Here is a 21,803-nt window from a genome sequence, read left to right on the forward strand (position 1 = left end):
TGAAAACGAGCTGTAGGGGAGGTTACGTCGCTGACGATGCAACGTTAGAGATAAGGCAAGCGTATTTCAAGGATGATCGGAGGATTTCCAGTTATATTCGTTTCCACAGATATAAGCGATTAGAAAAATTTTATAAATAACACACGTCATTTTTATTTTCTAACCATGCAAACACATTTATTTCAATTCGATACATTTGTTAACTCAATATATCCGGAAGTTGTAGTAATATTTATAAATAGCAGCAATTAAATATTGCTTCAATTTAATTAAATAACTCTGAATAACATCCACGTCTTCGTCTTGACTAATTAGTGATCAACGATTATCGTGTTCTTATTCAGGATCATCTTTCACCGATAAAAAAAGAAGCGAGAACCTTTTCCCTTAGAAGAGAGCAAAAATATCCGTATAAATCGAAAAAAAAAAAAACGAATCAATGAAAAGCTCGGAGATTTGACGGAGGCGATATCGAAGCGGCCTCGTTGGGGCGCTTTGTGGTTTTTATTCATTGACAGGGGTGGTGAATCAGGGATCACAAGACCGAATGTGCATTCAATGAGTTTGGGCTTACGTGAGAGGCAGTACAAGCATTACACACGTATCAATTTAGATCAAAGCGGGGAAATCGCTTCTTAACAAGCGTGGAAATCATCATTTCTTAACAAGGGAAATATTCCACGTTCACTCTCCTCTTTTTCCCATTGCCGACGGGGAAGAGAACTCTAATTGTAAGTAGTTTTTCGCGAAGACATTACTTCAATGTATCTCTCTGTTTGCAAAATATTTGAATTTTTAACAATGTCAGACTAAGCGTAAAAATTTGTCCAGTTTTCATCGCGAAATTATTTTTGTTCGCATGCGATATCACGTTTTAACAAACGGAAGGTAGGTGTGTACGTGTGAATGCTTTTTTTCCGTTCCATAGGTGTTTGGTAAACCTCTTTGCCTATTCCAGTGCGGTAGATATTTTGTGAATATATTGCGTATATTCGTTATTTGGCAAATCCAGCCAATGTGTTGTTGAATATGCGCGTTTGAGGTTGGATCTATGCTCACACTCAAACCGGACATTATGCACAAATCACAAATGGTGAGATCAAAGAATATGCTTTTTGATTTCTTTTTTATCATTAGCGTGCATTGATTGAAAAGACGTATAAATGAGAAAAGATGATGAATATGTAAATGTCTCTTTGAAATATCCATATTTTCAGAGCTCCGAGTATTTCTAGTGATACACGGAATATTTATTAATTCATTTTAATATCAAGTATTTATTTATTTATATTAAAAGCAAACTGGAAATTTATTTCAAAACTAATATAATTGGAGAGTTTTCTATATAAACCAAACAAGAGTCATTTAAAACTATTTGAATTATGACGCTAAATCATTGTTTATCAGTGTCATATTGTAAATAATTTTATTCCGACAGGATTAAAGGATTAAACAGAAAATGGAAAATATAAATATAAATTGGTAATAAATGTAGTATAAAATTTCCGTAAAAACCAAACTTGTCCAGAGGTTTTTTATTTTTTCTCTGAAACATCCTTAAAATATTAATTAAAATCTAATACTTTGTTCTTATAATATATCTATTATGTCCAAAAAATTATGTTTATACAAAACATAATATAAAAGAAAGTTTTTGTTAAGAGCACTTTTCAAAACTTTGTAAATAAAAGATTATTGTTTTGTACTTGGAATAGTATATTACTTTTATTATTATTATTAATGTTATAAAAAAAGATAAATATACAAAATATTACAGGATAAATAAGTAATCCAAATATAACCTTAGACACACAAAAACCAAACAAATACGTGATTCGTTTTCTTAATAAAGCTTTAAAATATTGACGTAAACTTAATTTTTATGTCTATTATATGTATATACCTGAAAACGAATTATCTCATATACAATAAACAATTTAAACATACATAAATCTTTGTTTCCTAAAAAATTTAACTTCCTTAGAAGAGACTTCTTTGTAAGAAACTCTTAAATTCTGTTCTTAAATCCAGATAAGTTGAAAATGATTTATTTTAGATATTGATCTAAAAAAGTTTAACTTGAGCGATTGAGTTTATCATCTTTTTACTACTTTTTCTCAATACGCAGGCAATTACATGTAACAGATACCATTTCTGTATTATTCAGCACTTATCGTGGCCCATTTATTGTCTGTCATATATTTCAAGTAATATTCCATAGATACGGTTGCGCGTATGGCGGCCTATATTTGCGTTGCACTCGACGAACGTACGCTCCGACCCGCATAATGACCACCTCGAATCGGCCACCGGGTGGATTTATGTCCAATTATTTTTTTCCTCGATCTTCAACGAGGACACGTCCAACCAACGAAGACAAAGCGTGAGCGTTCATAAGAGTTCTCGAAACAATCGTACGTTGGCGTACAATTGGAAGCGGCAAGTGTACAACCTAGAAAACTATTATTGTCACCTAGAATTTCTGGGACATTCTAACAGATAATTATTTTCCATGGATCTGAACATGTTCGACAGTTTGAATCTATACAAGAACTACAGAAAAAATTATTTTTAAAATTAGATTCTCTCTTCTCTATCTATCTATCTATCTATCTTTTAGCAGAAACTATAATAATCAAATTTTGTAATTTAATTCAAGCATTCAAATTGTCTTTACATTGAATTACCTTCACTTTTTTAAAATTTACTTTAATATTGATATCAAATTACATTGCCATCATGAAGTTTTGTTTAATAGTGATAATCATTTTTTTTTTTTTTTTTTTCAATATAAAAGGCACGACTTGACCAAAAAAAGATGCAATTAACTTGATAATTTACTCACGCGTCTTCATTGATTGACACTAACTTGTAACCCTGAAGTCTAAGTCTTCGGCGAGAGGAATCGTTATTGGCGACACGAATGTTTGCATTTCCATAAGTCTTCGTTTTAATTTACCCCCCGATGATTCAACCCCGGAACGCCGGAGTTGAGAAGCCCTTAGGGTAAATCGTTCTGAAATTGTCCTGTGTCACGTAGCTTATTCGGACCAATGAACGATGCTGATGGAAGTGGACGTCATATAAATTATTTCATTATGAAAGAACGTAGAATTAATACCTATGACTTGTGACGCACTTGGAAAAAAAAATTTACGCCAATCGATATCATCAAGAAGTAATTGTTTCCTCGACAAAAACGAAAATGAGATAAATGACAATAGATTGGTAAGTGACAATTATAGACGTACGAGTTGCGTATATCCGAGCAAGAAGACGTGGGCTTTCCCGTGTCGTATAGATCGTACAGGTCCACGGGTGGTCGACTTATTGCATCCCGCAACGTGAATTCGTAAAAGGACAACTGACGATGTCCAGCTGAGAAATTAGGATCCCGTAGCTGCGGGTCTAAGCGAAATTTATCGTTTCTGCGGGATCAACGAACTTCGATCTACCCTCATGACATGATAATCGCGACAATTTGCATCAGAATGATCGACCGTGATCTCGGTGCAGACAATACGACTCATAAAGGCTAATGGTCGAAAACTTGGTCGGCAAATATTGTTCGAAAACAATTCCGCGTGAAAACGTGATGGATAGGAAAAACAGGGCAATAAAAAGCAATTCAGTTCTGGATTGACACAAAGTTAAATAACACGCCCATGTTTTCTGAACATTTTGTTGACACCGCATATAAATACGCGTATAACACGATCCTAGATAGAAGATTGATTTTAGCAACAGATGGCCGAGCTTCTAATCTTATCTATGACTACAACATAAGTCAAACAAAGACAGATGTTTGCCAGGTTGTGTGGCCATCGATTAGAAAAGTTAAAACCGGTTGTTTAATATTATACAAAAGAGGGAACATTTTTATGTTAAGTTAGATCGCGTGTTGACAAGGCGGAAATGACAATGTTTACTATATAAAACTATTCAGATAATTATCTAGATAAAGAAATTTATCGTTTGCAAAAATCAATGTCGAATTAAAAAAGACTCACAAGTACTATCCAACTTTGGCTCTAGGAGCGTTTTATCAACTAATTATTATATTCAATATAAGAGCCCGCAGGAAATACATATTTATATATTAGAATTATTAAAGAAATTTATATTAGTTTTATTTAGATTTTATATAGTGTGTGTGCGTGTGTGTGTGTGTCATCTCTATCTTTATCTTAGAAGAATTATCTTTTTCAAATTATTTTAAGTTAATTATTCTAAGTTAATGTGAACAACGAGTTTGAAGATGTCCTTAGTTTTGATCTCCAAGTTAACATTTATCTTACCAGAAGTTTCGGAGTGATAACGATAAATTGTATAGATTAGAAAATAACAGAATTTTTGAAGTGATGACAAATTGTATAAATTAGAAAATAGTATCGCAATGTAAAATTGTCCCAAAATTATAAGTTAAACACTTTTACTTTAGAAACTTTGTCACAATGCGAGTTATTATATTTTTTCTTTATTTTTTATTTTTCTTTGTGCATTGACCTAAATCGAAAGTGGAAACGGTTTTTTGTTAGATAAAATTATTTAAAAAATCTTACTTTTAAGAAATAAAGGTTTACATATACAAAAATATAAATATTATTTTGATATCTTAAATTATTTTACTTAAACAGCGATGCTATTTTAAAGTTATTTACATAAAATAATATAATTTTACTTTTATCTAGATAAATTTAAAATAAAATCATCTTTATTTTATCTAAAATGTGTTTACGTGTAATTTATCTTCTCTTTTATATAAATGATTTTAATTTACTTACCTGATACAACACTAATAATAAATAAATATAAAAGTGAAACAATGAAGGAACCAAGAAGATGTGTATCTCTTCCGACAAATTGGAAACAAAATGCAATTATTAATACCTAACGTTTGATTATCCATTAAAGTAAAGCGGTTATCGTTTCCGAGAATAATTACTAAAATTAATGATGGAACAATGGAGGCTCTTATAGCGCAGGTAAACAAACTTTCTTTCCTGTAAATCTCTAATACACCGGGAACAATGGCTTCCGTTGTTTGCCGGCTTTAAGCATGCCGTACTACGAAACTACAATCCCTCAATACCGCTCCCGGATAATTATTAAATGAAGCTGTCACTTTCATAACCGTGATTAATGATATTTAATGAAAGCTAATGGATGCGAATTGTACTGTACGATTATTTGATCAAACGAATGTGAGCGATGCGTTTACTCAGCTTAAATCTGTTTGCCAAGCATATAGATGACACCCCGGATATGAAGAACGATTGTAAGGTCGCTTGTGATATTTCATTATGGAGATAAATAGACTTATAAAAAATATCGAGAATCCATATTGACTGTCAATAACAACTTTAATGCATTGCAGTTTGTTTATACGATCATTATCGTTATATCATATTGCTAAATAATTATTTTACTGGACAATAGAATTACTTTTCAAGAAAAATTACAATTTATGTTATTAACATTTAATCCTATAGAATGCTGCACATATTTTCTTAACATTAATACTATTCTGATTTAAAATAAAATCATCTTTATTTTATTTAAAATGTGTTTACATGTAATTTATCTTCTCTTTTATCTAAATGATTTTAAATTATCTAAATGATACAATGTTAATAATAAACAAATATAAAAATGAGACAATGAAAGAACCAAAAAGATGTATATCACTTCCGACAAATTGGAAACAAAATGTAAAACTTCACACACATAATTAAAAACTATTTTTTTACATTTTTTTCTATTTTATAGAGGTTGCAAAGGTGTTAGAATAATTAAACTATTTTTAATGTAAAAAATATTATTAATATTAAATTGTCAAAATTTTAATAACTAAAACTGTACTAATAAATTAGCACTTGAGTAAAAATTCATCCACCGTAATATTTTAGAATTAATAACGGTATAAAAATGAGTTACTTATAATGGGTTACTAAATATTATTGTATCATAATTGACAATAATTTTTAATTATTATTATTGAGACAATAAACAAAACTTAAAAGAATTTACAGACGTGATACATGTTTAAGCATATATAACATTATGTAATAAAATATATAAAAAATATGAAAAAAGAAACAAAACTGTTATTTTATTAACATGTAATTCAAAAATATGCAAGCTTTTTTCTCGATTAGTGATAAAGTAGATTTCTGCAAAATCTTATGCTTGATAGTAGACTTCTTGCTCCATCTAATAAGTGCAAAATATCTTTAAAAGCATCCAAAAAAAATCAATAAGTTATATCACCGATAAGCAACATAAAAGAACAAATTCAAGTGATAAAAGATTATCTACATCTCATTTAACATGTTAAAATTTATTTAAGAGTTATATATTACGTACAAATGAAAATATATTTATATATTGTGTATGTTATCAATATTTCCAAAAATTATTAAACATGTATGTATTACCTTCGCAATAATTGCGCCATTTTTATGTGCTGTGCAATAATATTGTTAACTAAATAAGAAATCTCTTTAATACCAATTATCGCTCGTTGGTTAGTGTACTGTACTATCAACAGATAATATTATATTTGTTTATTGCGGAATTATTGGAAAATACGTTAAATTTAACTTCTACAATAATTTTTGTTTTAATGTTGATTTTAAAAATTAATTTTAGAACTTTAACTTTGAATCAAATTATATATTATATGTATACATATGTAGGTATAGAATATGTCGCAATTTGCGACTTTTATTTTATAAAAGACTTCTTTTAATTTAAAGTCAATTTTTTTCTATGAATAAAATATTAATTTCTGTCATTCTGTACTGGAATTTTTAATCAAAACGTTATGTATCTTTGTAATTATAAGCTTCAAATTTTCAATTTAAAGTTCAGTCATTAAAGTAAAACCAATTCTACTTAAAATTAATTAAAGTATATACAGTTCCATCCCTTACCTGTTCATGTTAACCGATAAAAAACTAATTTTTCAACTAATTATAACTTAGGAAAACTTTTGACGCTTGAACATACGCATGCACATTTTACATAAATAAATTCGAAATAATATTTAAACAAACTTACTAACACATTAATTCTAATCATAATTTAACCTATTTTCCGCCTTTGTAATTTTGGCTATGTCAAATGAGCAAAGATGACTTAATTACATTAACAGTTATCAATGTGGGTAGTTTAACGTATAATCTTAACTTAGCCGTCTATTCATACGAAAAGTTACTTGTTTGTTCACGAACATACGAAACTACGTCAGATCCGCTAAACGCATAAATGCATAAAGGCATTGTTATTAACTAACTTTGTAAACATGTACTAAATTTCAACATGGTACAACGTTACATGCGGCTTGGTAATAATTTCAGACATCAGTAACCGTTTTAATATCCCCCTGCTGATAGACGAGACTAAAGATGACATTCATTTATGAAGTGGCGTTTAACAAATGTTATCAAAACGTCGATCACGTGAGTATAAATGTATCGATACCGTTTGATCCTCCGGTTGAGTCATTTGTAGTAGATAGCCGCTTTCTGCTCCAGCCTATACATATCCGTATGCTCGTTATCTACGAACGCGTACATATGTCGTCCCGGGGATGTCAGCGAGAGGAGTACGACGAGTAAAGCGAGTACTTATCACGCATCGCTGAGCTCTGACTTATCCGACTGTGACGTCGAGCTGAAGGAACGTTATCTCGCTTATCGGCCGCGCTTCTACGCTTCCATGAACGCACATCCGCCGTTCGCGCGACCTTTGAAAAAATGCTGGCGAAAAAAGTACTTCGATCGTGTGAAGTGAATAATGAAAGTTTATTGCGTTAACGACGTCGCTAAAAGCTCTGTATACGAATGCTTGCGCAGATATTTTTAGTTACTATTTTAAACGTGTATTGTATTCATTTCTTTTAATATGTTAATATTTATATCTTAAATAATTGTATATATATGAAAGTTGTATTTAATATAACATTCTATTTTTATTAAACAACACGTTTTATACTTTACTCACTTTATTTGTTATTATTTGTATTATTATAATACTATAAAATACTATTATATATATAATACTTTACTATTTTAATACTTAAGAACAATAATAACAATCTCGATTTTAAAAACTTAATTATTTTATAAATAAGTAAATTTTATCTATTTATAATATAACTCTCTACATAAAGCTTTACATATAATAAATCATTTTAAATATTAAAAATTTTTATATAAAAAATTTAAACTTTTACATATTTCTACTTTTTACTAAAATAACTTTTGATTCAAATAGAAAATTGTCATCATATTTTTCTCTTACTTTCAAATGTTTTATAAAACAATATATATTTTTTCATTATTTTAAACATAGATTTAATGAATACTTGAAAAAGTTTTTATTGTTATGCATATAATAATAAAAAGTAATCTGGTAATGTGAAAGCTTCAAATATTATCGTTCTAAAACTTTTTTGTTATTTACTAAGATAATAATAATGTCAATTATTACACAATAAAATGTTAGTTATGTGCATCCGCATCACACAATTACATGTAATTTTTCGAATTGGATAACGACTAAAAATTATACTTAATTGTGTGACACGGATGCACATAACTGATATTTTATTGTGTATCCTGACACAGTTGTAGTCTCTATTAATAATGAAAAGGCCTTAGAACAGTAGTGTTCAAAGTTTTTAACATTATCAGAGCTTTTTCCATTTATATCTTCAAAATTTAATCAATAATTTGTTATTTAAAAATATTTTTTATGATATTAATAAGCATTTATGTAAAAAAATATAAAAAGGATTGTTTATAATAATGATTTAAATGTATCAATAAGCAACGTTACAATATTTTCACTAGCGTGATGCCATATTTAAAGAAAATATTTACGAGAATTGTATAATTTATTAATATTTCATTCTCTTACACAAAACGGTTACACAATGAAATTTCTTTTCTTTAATTCATAAATGTTATTTAAATTTCATTACTTCTTATAGTTTTATAAATTCTTATATTTTAGATAGTTTGATATAATTTAATAGTAAACAAAATATGAGAATTTAAAAAATTAAGTATATTTTATGAAATATTCATAAATTATACAATTTTCTTTAAATATGACGTTACACTAGTAAAAATATAATAATGTCATTTATTACTACCATTAAGCGATTATTATAAACAATTCTTTTTCAATTTTTCCGTTAATATATTTATCAATATTGTATATAAATATTTTTAAATAATAAATTATATTAACTGCTTAAACTTTATTTATTATTTATTAGTTAAAAGATATACTATATATGAATAAAAAGCCATATAATTTTTCTTCTTTTTTAAACTACAGAATCTTCTTAAGAAATAATGCTTAACTAAAGTTTTTATATAAGAACTTTAAGTATTCAAGATAATTTATGCAAAATAACTGCAATATAAAGAGTTGTTTTATAGATAAAAATTATTTATTTATTTACTTGTAAAATGATTAAGTTCCAAATTACAATAAAAGTTTGCATGTATTATCTTAAATATTTAAAGTATTTATAAAAATTAGTATTTTGTTATTTGTTTAAAAAATTGATTATCTTGTCTTAGTTATCTTCAGCCTTATTATCTTAATCTTAAAAAATGTAATATTATAAGAATAAAAAATAATAACAAATTAAGTAAGTAAACTGTGAAATATATCGCTTAATAAAAATAGAATACATTTACACAACTTTTACTTGTATTTAGTTTACTTGAAATATAAATATTAACATTGTAAAAATGAGTGTGATACATCTTCAATGCTATTGTTTAATGTTTCTATTCGTATATGTTTTGATCGATATTCGATGCTGTTTATAATAAAATTGTGAATATAAAAATAATGGACGAGTGAAAGCTAATCTTAAGATCGACCGATGCGATCGTAACGCGCATCTATGATATATGTATTGAAAGATGATAAGAGAAATATAAATCGAAGTGAGAATGAATCCCGAGACTGTTGTTAGCTACATTATGCGAACGATGCCTAATCAGTCAGCCAACACTTTCCTTAGTGATTAATGAACGTTATGCGATCAACTCCGTGATCTTCTTTGAAGATAGACGTCGATTTTGCGCACTACGAGTTGTTTAACGGCAGATAGACATGCGCGAGCATCGTCTTTGAAACTTTCGATCATTCTACATATATCACATGCATTTCTAATCTTATTTTTATCCGGCTGTCAAACAAAAGAAAATATAAGTAACCGGGAAAACTCTGCGTATAAAAACTGTAAATTTTTGACGTGGTAAAATATTAAGAATATTACTTTATAATAACAGATGAAAGAACATTATATAAATTTAAAAACTGAAGAAGTCTGCAGAAAAAATAAACTTTTTTTTTCTTTTTGCCGATTAACAAACAAAAAATTTTAATTAGTAAATATCCAAATTTTAATCCTAAAATCAGCTGTAAAAAAGAAAAAATAGACTTATAATAACTTATGCAGCGAAAATAGTTCTATTTTGCTAAGTAAATAACTTTTAACGAGAAAGTGGATTTAAATGGAACTTTTGCATACATTTATTAGAATTTTATTAGTATACATAACAAATTGATTTAATTCGTAATGCTGCTTCTTCATCTCATTTTTCAAATAATTTTGCTATAAGACATGGTTTCAAAATTTTGGATATAGGACAAAAAAATCAAAAGTAAATAAAAGATTAAATAACTTTTAAAACGACTAGAGAATTATGGTCCAAATTTTATAGATATTTAAACATAATAATAAAACAATCCATGAAATTTTTAAATTTGTGACAATACTTTAAGATGCGATATATACGTCCTTAAAGATAAATGTACTCCACTGACGAAGCAATGAATCGCAATGATGATTTCAGCGAATCGATTTGACAAACCGGGACTCGACGCGCGACGATTGTTAGCGTCCGTGACTGCCATGAGGAGGATTGCGATGAGGAATAATCCGACTGCTACTCCCGGAAGAGAGAAGAGGCGCGAAAGACCGCGGGCGAAGACCTACGGCGAAGCGAACTGGAGAGAGGGGCTGCCAACGCGGTTCCCTTCGAACGCGACCGGCGTCACGTTGAAGACGCCGGGCACTCGTGCAACCGCGCTCCTCGCCAGTTGATACGGTTCCACAGTATTTTACAATCAGCTGGTCAAACAGTCGGCCTCTCGGCGCCAAAGTACCGCGCGGTGAGCTCGCCGATTCTAACGCGACTGTTTTCCCGTGCACGTGACACGCGAGTGAATTTACAACCTGGTCCGTTTATTGCGTTGCGACAATTTCTTGCGTGTGTATTACCTGCATTTTTCTTATTGTGCTCACTCGTCGGGACCGACCGAACAGCGCTGCACTTTTTTTTTCCTACTCTTCGCTATTAATTTCTTCTAGAAATTGTATCAGCGGATCACACGTGAGTAATGTCAACTGTAATTTGAAGGATGTTGTGTTATTTTCATGAGATTTTAAATATTAATCATATTATTTGTATTAATTTGAATAGTAAATATGAGCGAAGTACTTTTTCTTAAGAATATATAATAATATAACATATATTATACTATATGTACAAATATTTCAGTATAATATATAAATACTCTGTACAATACCCATGATTATTTAAAATATTTGTGATGTATTTGTGCACAAATTATTCTACATGAAAATAAACAAACAATTTTGGTGTCATAAAACTGATGATAATAACAAAAAATAAGTGATATTTATTAAGACAACACTTGTTATTGTCAATAGTAATCTCGGCACCTATTTCGTGTGTATAAATACAAGTTGTTTCTAAATACAGAAGCGTGTGCTATACATGTATGAAGCATGTAATAGTTTCCGAAGTAATTATAAATGATTGAAAAGAAAGATTGAATTTTCATGAACGAGAGAATGAAAAAATTTCAATAAAAAAATAATGCTTTCCCAAAAAATATTCCAGCCAAAAACTGTATGGCCCAAGGGGAAACAAATAATGGTAAAATCAGTTTTGAAGAAAATTAATCTTTCAAAGTCATTTAAAAACTATTACCATACTAAAAAAAAGTGTTGTTGATTTGACTGAATCTTTCAACTAAATTAAAATTTTCCAGTTCAAGAATTTATATATTTAATAGTTATTTAATACACAAAATGTTTAAACTTCAATTCAAGTATTTATATATTTAATTATATATCTAAAATACTTGAATTTAAAAATTTAATCAAGTCGAAAAATTTAGACAATTAATAACTTTTTTTTAATAGATCAATGAATTATATAATGTTATTCACAAAATATAATTTCTCTAATTATTTTACATATAAATATATTAACTCTCGGAAAACACGCTGAGTCAATTTGACTTTGTTCAAAGTTAAAAATGACGGGCCTAAGAAAAGTAACAAGCAAAACAACAAAAGCAAAAAATTTTGAAAAAAAATTTCTTCTTCTTTGCAAATTTTTTTAACTATGTTAATAATTTTAATTAAATTTTTAAACTAAATAAATTTATTCTAAAATGTTTAAAGTTATCTCAGAATTTTTTGACAGAAATCGAATTAATTGTCTTTAAATGACAGCAGATGAAAAGTGCACAGGGTCACGTTGACCCAGAATGTTCTCCGTGTTCGGTGTTTATAAATACATAAAAATAAAACTAGTGCAAAGATTAAAACTAAATATTAAACATTTTTATTCTCAACATACGTAAACAACTAGCGAGTAAATCGTATAACAACTCATTATCAAATTTAACAATAAAATTATTTAATTATTTCGCAGCAGTGTGCATGTCATCTATTTTCAATACACTAATTATATTGATTTACATACTGTGCACAATTACTGTTGAATTATGCACGAGAACATTATATTCTCTATTACCGCCGTACTTTATGCTATAAATTTTAATGCAGCAATTACAAATAATATTTATCCAATCAAATAACATAAAAAATGACTATTAATACTAGGAAAATAACATATGGTTAAAGAAAAACAAATATTAATGCAAAGAATCTTATGCATTTCCAAGTCCATTGTATTAAAAGACTTGTGATCTAAATTGTAAATATATTTTAATAGAAAGCGAATCATCAACCGTAAAAAACGCGACTTGACGTTACATCGGTTATAATAAAAGAACTGTCAATTCTCAGATGTTTATCAGGAATTCTTATCGAGGTATTATAACATTATCATTTTCAGTAATAGCAATGAATCACAAAAATTCATTTTAGCATCAATAAGATAACGGAGATCAAAAAAACATTTCATAGAAGCATTCAAACATTTATTTCTCGCAAATCAAATTCACTTGAAATTTAAAAACTGCGAGCCTTTAACTTTTCTTTGAATCAACGAAAGAATTTTTAACGCTGATACCTGAATTTTGATTCTAAAATTAGCTGCAAAAGAAAAATTAATGAAAAATTTATTGATGATGACATATATACAAAAAATGACCTTATTTCATATAAACTTAACTTTCAAACGAGTAAGGTCCGATTAACTTTAAATCTCCAAAAATTAGGAAAAGATAAATAGTAAGTTAAATCAAAATTAAAGTTAATCTATGTTAATTGAAACAGGCCAAAGTGAATCTCAAATAAATCTTAATATAAATATTTATTAAAGTTTTATTAATGTGTGTAAAAAAATTGATTTAATTTGTATATATAATGCTATTCTGTCATCAAATTTGCAAATAAATACAAAATTTTACATAAAAGTCGAGAGTAAAAAAAAGTAAATTAACTAACCTTTTAACTCTGTGTTAGGCGCAATATTTATTGGATATGCATTCAAGCTATAATACGCGTCGTTGTTTTCACACGGTAACAAAAACGCAACCATTTTTTTTGTTTATTCTAATATTTGTCATTTGTTTTCTACCGTTTTATAAAGCTTAATGTAAGATTTATCAATCAAATATAAATTTTAAAAAGTTGTTTTAAAAAATACAGGAAAATTATAGGAAAAATTAGTATATTTGTGATGTACATTGCGATTCGTGGATAAAAAAATATTGCGCCTAACGCAGGGTTAAATTAATAAAAGAATTGTGTATAAAGTTTACTTGATATTCAAACGTAAAAATAAAACAAAACGTTTAAATTTTTGGTAATATGTTAAAATGTAACACATAAATCCTAAATGGAACACTTGCTTGGGAGACACCTTGCACCTTGCATTCAACGCGCAAGGAAAGTCACGGGCACTTTTTTGGAACGTAAGACTGCTCACGGCGAAGGGCATCGAAACGCTCGCAAAACTTTCTCGGCAACTTCTTGCCGCATATACAGTAACATCAATGTTTCCACGTAGATGGTAATAACCGATACAAACCAGTTATATGAACGGCGGTCACGCGAGTTCCGTAAATCACGAGAGGGAATCTTTCGTCACATCCAAGAGCAACGTATGTTCGTCTGCTCATCAGTCTGCACCGCCGTCATTCGCGTCTATTACGTGATTCTTCAAGGTCGTCTTTACCAATCTGTCTGGAGCTCTTCTCACATTTACACTACCGATCTGCAATAGTTCTCTTATTGTTGTACCCACGTTCAATTTTAATGACACATCCTGCGTACGATCTGCACTTTTGATTGCACACGAGATGTGACATCGAAATTTTCCTCCTACTTTCACAAGTGTCGCGTATCCGCAAAATTGCACGCATAATCAAGATTACAGGGTACGTATAGGTAGATAATTAAATGAACCGAGCGAGAGGCGCACTTTACCAAACACATCCTCGCGTAGCGCCGGTAACACGGCTAATCAAATATCTGTTACATGCGAGTTATGTGAGCAACTTTCGAGGAAGCAATATTCTCGGCGTAGTACGTCTAAATCCATAATTATCATCATCCACGAAGAATCTGTATATAACTGCTGCTTTTCTAAGTCTATTCTAAGCTAAAAATAATTTATTCAGAGAAAATTTGTATATCTCGTTATTTTACTTTACTCATAACTGCAGTGATCTTGTGATCTTAAAAAAAGTAATAAAAATAATATGAGACTAAACATAGTTTAAGTTTAAAAAAAGTTTAATAATACGTACACAAGTTTTTTTTTATACAAAACATGCAATTGTAAAAAAATAATTGCATCACAGGAAGCATGAAAAAAACGCAATTTGATTGTTTCAACGGTAAGAAATGATTTCGTCAGACGATCATGCGAGAAGTAACTATCCTCAATTGTATTTTTAGTCTCTGAACTCATTTTCTCCTTCTCCGCCGTCGCATTTTTTTCATTCGTCTGTAAATTATTGTATCTTACGCTCAATGTTGTTGTTTGCGTACTTGTTTAACTGCATGCTGACTTGCATGTAAGATTTTTCGTTACTTTCCCTACGTGAGTTATGAAAGGAGGAGGCACAAACGCATCGTAAAAATAATAGTATTCAGTACGGTACAATGTAACAGCGGATACTGTTACATGACTTTTTTCTCGCGCACCGTTGCACTCGGGAAGTGCATTTCCATTTCCTCGACAAGATTGATTTCGCTGTAGAGGTCTCACACTGAAAAAAAAAAATTGTTGACTTAACAAAATTTTCCAAATAAATTAAAATTTTGTCAGTTTAAGAATTTATGCATTTAACTTAAATGCACAAATTTTAATTCAAGTTTTTATATAGTTAATTGAAGTATACATATAAATACTTGAATAGACAAATTTAATTTAATTTAGTTGGAAAATTTAGTCAAAGTAACAACATTTTTGTCCCAGTGCCTCAATTTTCACAAAATAATTTTATAATTGCGAGTTTAATGTTACGCAAAATGCCACAAAATTGAGAAATTCAAGATAAAGCCACAAATTTCAATATAAAATTAATTCCCTTTTTTAAGAACATATTACAACCATCTTTTTACAACATTTATATTTTAAACAACTATACAGATGAAATTATGTATAACATTTTATTTTTATTAAACAATACATTTTATTTACTTTATTTATTCTTTTTTGTCACAATGCTAAAATTTGAAAAATAATAACAAAAATCTCAATTTTTTAAGTAAAAACTTTAGATATTCAGAAGTGTGATTTATACAAAATTTCGCTACAATTTTGAGCTTAGTTGTTTTGTAAATAAAAAATAGGTAAATTTTATTTATTTATAAAACAATCTTTGCAATAAAACTTTATATAAATTCATCTTAAATATTTAAAATATTTATATTAAAAAAAAACTTTTTTTTTCATTATCTAATTATTATGTTTCTAAAAGACATATTTCTACTTCTTAAAATAATTTTAATTTAGATAGAAAATTAAATTTTTTATACATATTTAAACACAATATAGAACAATCTACTCTTTTTAATAATATTTTTTCATTATTTAAAAAATAAGTATGTAATGCATCTTTATTTAATTATCAAAAAAGTACAATGGGAAACAACTGTTATTTTTATAATATGTAAATCCAGATTTGAATTTATGTCGTCAAACAATTAAAATTCATTTAAAACAAAAATTTATATAAATTTAATATAGAATAACTGACAACTGAACTAAAGAGAAAATTTAAATTTCACAAAATGTTAACATACATTTTAATAAATGATAGGAGAAAGATGTAAAGCACGGAGAAAGAAACTGAAGTCAATAATCTATGACATGGCCGTTCGGCTCTGAATATTCTTGATGATTATTACCTCTGCCCCCTCTGTGGATATTTAACTTTCTTTTAAACTAATTACTCCCACACTTTGTTCGCCCTCAACGACAAGTTTTCCTCGACATAGTAATATCCTTCTTTGTCCGTCCTGATTTAATTTCTAGCGTTTCGAATCTGTTGTATGTCAAGTGAGAGTCACACTTTTTAGTATATCCTTACATGCTTCAAATAGTGCCGTTTTCAAAGCAACGTCAACTGCACGTTTGTAAAAAGGAAAACACAGAGGTTGAGTTTGGTCATATATACGAATGTATTGCGATTTCATAAAACTTATTTTTAAAAAACAAAGAAGCTACAACTACAAGTATCAGCAATAAATTCCGAAAATCAGATAAAATCATTCGACACATTTTAAAAGACGCATGCAATTGTTGACGATAAATAAAAAATTGGTTGGTTTATAAAACATCTGAGACGCCGTTTTTTAAAAACAAATTCCATCATTTTTAGTGTTTAAAACACTTCTATTTTAAGCGTCAAATCCCTCAAATGTTCTATAAACTCAATACTGTTAATTTTTGTACTTATCCTCAACAAATACAAATAAATACCTATTATGTCTTTCGTTTGGCAAGACACTTTAAATATTTTTATTTATTTTTGTTCTTAAGGAAAAGTTAACAGATCTTATTTGAATGTTTTTCATTTTGTATTTTTTTAGAAAAGACAACAATAAAATATGAAAATATAAAAATTGTTACAAATAATAATATTAAAAAGTTAAAAATTGTACTTAAATTGAGAATACTTAATACTTTTAGCCTAAATTGTACGTGTTTCACTTATAATTATATCTTAAAAAAAATTTCTCGCATCTTGTTATATGACAAAATAGAATAAGCTGCTCACTTTACTTTCTCTCTCTCTCTCTCTCTCTCTCTCTCTCTCTCTCTCTCTCTCTCTCTCTCTCTCTCTCTCTCTCTCTCTCGCTCTCTTTTTCTCATATTCAAAACGTGACTTATAAAAATGTAATACTGGAGAGTATTAAAGTAGTCAATAATTATCATTTATTTTGAGTATTAAAAGTATTACTAATAGTGATTTTAAAATAAATATTAATTACTATCCAATTTAATACTATCCAGTATTAAATTTTTATTATATAAGAAAAGGTGGCTAACAAATAACATAAGACGACAATGTTTATAAAGACGTTCTTCCATCCTTTCTCCGCATGGTAACATTGCTCAGCAAAACACTTTAAATGTCGATTTTACCTTCGTGTATTCATATCTTGATGTTACACGTATATCTTTTTCTTTCGAGCAACATTTCTGTAGACGGGCAACATAGCTTTGTACCGTACACTACTACTTCATTTACATACAAAGAGTCTGGGATTACACGTACCGTGTTTTGGCTTATTAGAAAAGGCGGTAATTGCTTCTCCACGGTTGGCTATATTTCACGTTACACAACTCTTTCTCATGGCGCAAAACATACCGTCGCAAGTCGCGCGAACTCCACTGCTCGCAATTCGATTTTCTCACCACCAGAGATTCTAACGATGACGAACGCATAGTTAATAGAGCAACGCTTCGTGGTTCGTTTGAAAATTTCGATCGTTAAAAGAAACTACGCTCATCTGTCTTGCCATTCACCTCCTTTAAAAGATTTTCCCGGCGATGGCTCGTTGAATAAGTACTATAAGGTATTCTAGGCGATCTAATTTCTACAGAAGTAAACCGAAGTTTTGATCCTTGTCTGGCGTGTCGAATAAATTACGATGTCAAAAAATTCATGCAATATGCTTTTAACTTTTAAGATATAAATACCTCAGTGACGAAACATATATCTATATTTGGATACTTACATGAAAACTTACTATTTTTTAATCTTTTAAATGCATTTTGTAATAATATCAAATTTAATTGTAATCTTTTTATATACTTTCTTTTTAAAACAAGACATTTGTAAAGTAGATTATTTTAAATATAAAAATTCAAGTTACAGCAATTAATTTGTTACACAACTAAGTTAAAGTTAGCTTAATTAAATAACAAAGAAACATTTTGAGATATAATAATATTAGGAATTATTTTAAAAAAAGTTAAATTAAGTGCATCACACTGTGTTTTGGAATCACGATATTGTATGATTGTGTCTCATCTTATTCTGTGTGATTAAAGGCGCATTACACCCATTTTATAAATGTGTCAATACTTATACTTTAAGTAAACTACATACATATAAAAACTGTGTTTATAAAGTCCTTTCCTTATTAAATAATTTATTATTATAGTTTATTTATTTTATTTGATATTATTTTTTATTTTTAGAATACTAAAATTAAAAAACTAATACCAATTTTTTATACAAAAGTATTTTAAGTATTCAAAACAATTTTTACAAAATTATTAAATAAATTAATAAATTATTCTGTAATAAGTAAATAAATAACTTTTGTACATTTATAGATAATTAATTTCTGGATCGCAATACAACTTTACACAAATCACTTTTAATACTTAAAATACTTTAAAAAAATTTAGATTTTTTAATTATTTTTTACATTTTTATTAGGCACATCTCTACTCCTTATTAAAATTTAATTTTGAATTTGAAAAATAGCCGCCAAATTATTTCTTACATTACTCTCGAATGCAATACAACCTATCTTTTTTTATTGCTTTTTCATTATTTTGAAAACAGATGTAACGCATTCTTATTATACGATACGGTGCCCAATTTCGGCGACAACTTGTGCGCGCAATCCCGTACGCGTCGTTACGTAGTAGGTGCGCCCGCGCCGGTCGACGCAGCGTAGTCATTGATGGCACGCACCGTACCGTTACATCGTCACGCTGAAAAGATTAAACCAGCGGAACCGCGGCTGGCAACGTATGTACAATCGGGAAAAGTCCTCCCCGTCCTTTTGCGTATCAAACAGTTTGACATACGACCGTGCTAAAAGCAAAACCGGAGAAATTACGGCGTGAGTAAAAATTCGCTGCTTCTCTCTTCCTTTTCTTCCTTTTTTCTCTCACGTTTCTTCTCCTCGTCTCTCTTGGACGGCATGTGCTATCAGCCGAACGATTTATTGGCAACGTATTAATGCGAATCACGAAAGCGGAACTGCTAGGAATGGTTAACCTTTTGAAGTACACCCGACATTTTTGCCATTAGGCTCCTTATCGGATCTATTAATTTATCAAATTAATTGACGCGATACGTTATCTTAGCACCGGCGAGATTAAGATAACGATTTTTACCGGAGTTGTACACGACGATTGAATTATAATTTCTCACTGAAAAACGTTATTAATGAATCCAGTATGCCTTTCGCGGTGTACGATCTGAAACACACAATAGATAATTTGTAAGGTAAAAAGTCGGAACAGAAATAAACGGTAACATAAAAGTCACAAGGTGAAAATGGGAAGTCGTTTCCGCGACAGTCTTTGCTTTCAAATAATTATTTCATCATGTATAAACGTGAGGGAGCATTGTTTTCACAGAGCTTGCCAGAAATACAATGCACACTGATGGCCGTTAAAATGCGGTAATAAAAGACTTCATTGCCGCTTTTCTATTTGCCGCTCCTATTTTATATTAAATTATTACAATGTAAAAAGAAATTTTTCGTTTAAGAATAATTTTACCACTGCACAACACATTTCCGAAAACTTTATCATTTTTACGTTTTCATAAAAGAAGTTTAAACACATGTATTTCATTATATATAAAAAAAAAACATTTTCCTTTCTCTTTCCTTCTCTCTTATCAAGACATATCGAATAACACCACATATATACAAAATAACAGTACCAAACATTAATTACAAATTAAATTTAATATCTTCTGAATAACTATTATTTTCTCAAATACTGTCACAAAACTAATTCTCCAAACGCACAGATAAGTATAGTAAGAAATTATAACATATTCTTGCTTATGAAACAATGAAACTTTGCAATCTTATCTTCTTTAAAGAATTTGATAATCCCAATTCTTTAAAGAATTTGATAACCCTTCCATAAAATAATATTTTTATTTCAATATTACAATACTTATCTAATCAACACAATATATGTAATTGTTTTGACAATATTTAAAAATTTTAATAAAATTTTAAAATTAAAAAAATTTTATTTAAAAAAAATTGTACTTTTTATTACTCAAAAAAGAATCTAGTTACATTACTTTCGGAAATTTTGTAAATTCATTGTGTCTGCTCAAAAACAAATGAATCAGAAATCTTGTAGGAATTATCGGATTACAATGAAGTTTATCAAACAAATCCTATTGTGATAACTGGAAATTCTGTTCTTTCACCAGGACGCACTCAATTATATGTATCTTGTTGATATAATTAAATCATTTTTGCATTTTATCTAATTTTTCTTTTAATTTATAAAAATTACTAGTGGATAAAAAGAATACATTTTTCTTGCTAAAACAGTATACAAAATTTTTTATGTGAGTAAATTACATCTGTTTAACGCTATTCCGTTTCAATATTTCCTAAATAAAGATATTCTTAAATAATTCTTAAAACGAATTACTTTTTTTCTATGTACAACGAGAAAAATAGCTTTTATCATGCAAACAATCAATAAAATTTTTATTCAGCTATATAGCATAAGAAGTCATTGCATTCGTACTTTATAAATATCATATTGCGTCTTTCAGTTACAAGTATTGTCTAAATAAACCAGTGAGACACTATTTTGCAGCTAAACCCTTAAACCGATTTCACGTCGGGTTTCTTCGCTCTAATACTCCCGGAGAGCACGTGATCGAGAGTGCACGAGTTAGTTATTGCCGAGCAATTGATACCTTTGCCAAAGGTATCGAACCGTGAGATTGAAACGCGATCGCGTATTTTCGCGGTGAAATGTCTCGCGGGTGGTTTTCAGCGCGATGAGTACCTTTCAACAATCAACGCTGAATGACAATGCTTTCGTAGAAATTGCAGTAAAATGTCCGCAGCAGAAGGCATCGATCTGTGAAATGGATAGACAAAGAAGTATCATAAAGAACGAATGTAAAAAATGACCATGACTGATCATGATAAATTATAAAAGTAGTTAGTGCAACTAATAAACTTTACATTTCGATTGTTGTATTGTTTCTTCATTCTTAGAGAAATAGCTAGC

General features: G+C 29.1%; 1 protein-coding gene across 2 annotated transcripts in view; it reads left to right on the forward strand.

Annotated features, from left to right (window-relative positions):
- Positions 1-10,428: 10,428 nt before the first annotated feature.
- Positions 10,429-21,803, forward strand: part of LOC105837344 (myosin-IIIb) — a 30,585-nt gene continuing 19,210 nt past the window's right edge. The window contains exon 1 of one of the 2 annotated variants that reach the window (XM_012682031.3): positions 10,429-11,429. The gene's annotated coding sequence lies outside the window, so the exon portion shown is untranslated. Of the gene's footprint in view, positions 11,430-19,093; positions 19,640-21,803 lie in introns of those variants that run through there. The other variant, XM_012682033.3, reaches the window with a different exon arrangement.

This window comes from Monomorium pharaonis, chromosome 6 (assembly GCF_013373865.1).
Source record: "Monomorium pharaonis isolate MP-MQ-018 chromosome 6, ASM1337386v2, whole genome shotgun sequence".
Taxonomy (NCBI): domain Eukaryota; kingdom Metazoa; phylum Arthropoda; class Insecta; order Hymenoptera; family Formicidae; genus Monomorium; species Monomorium pharaonis.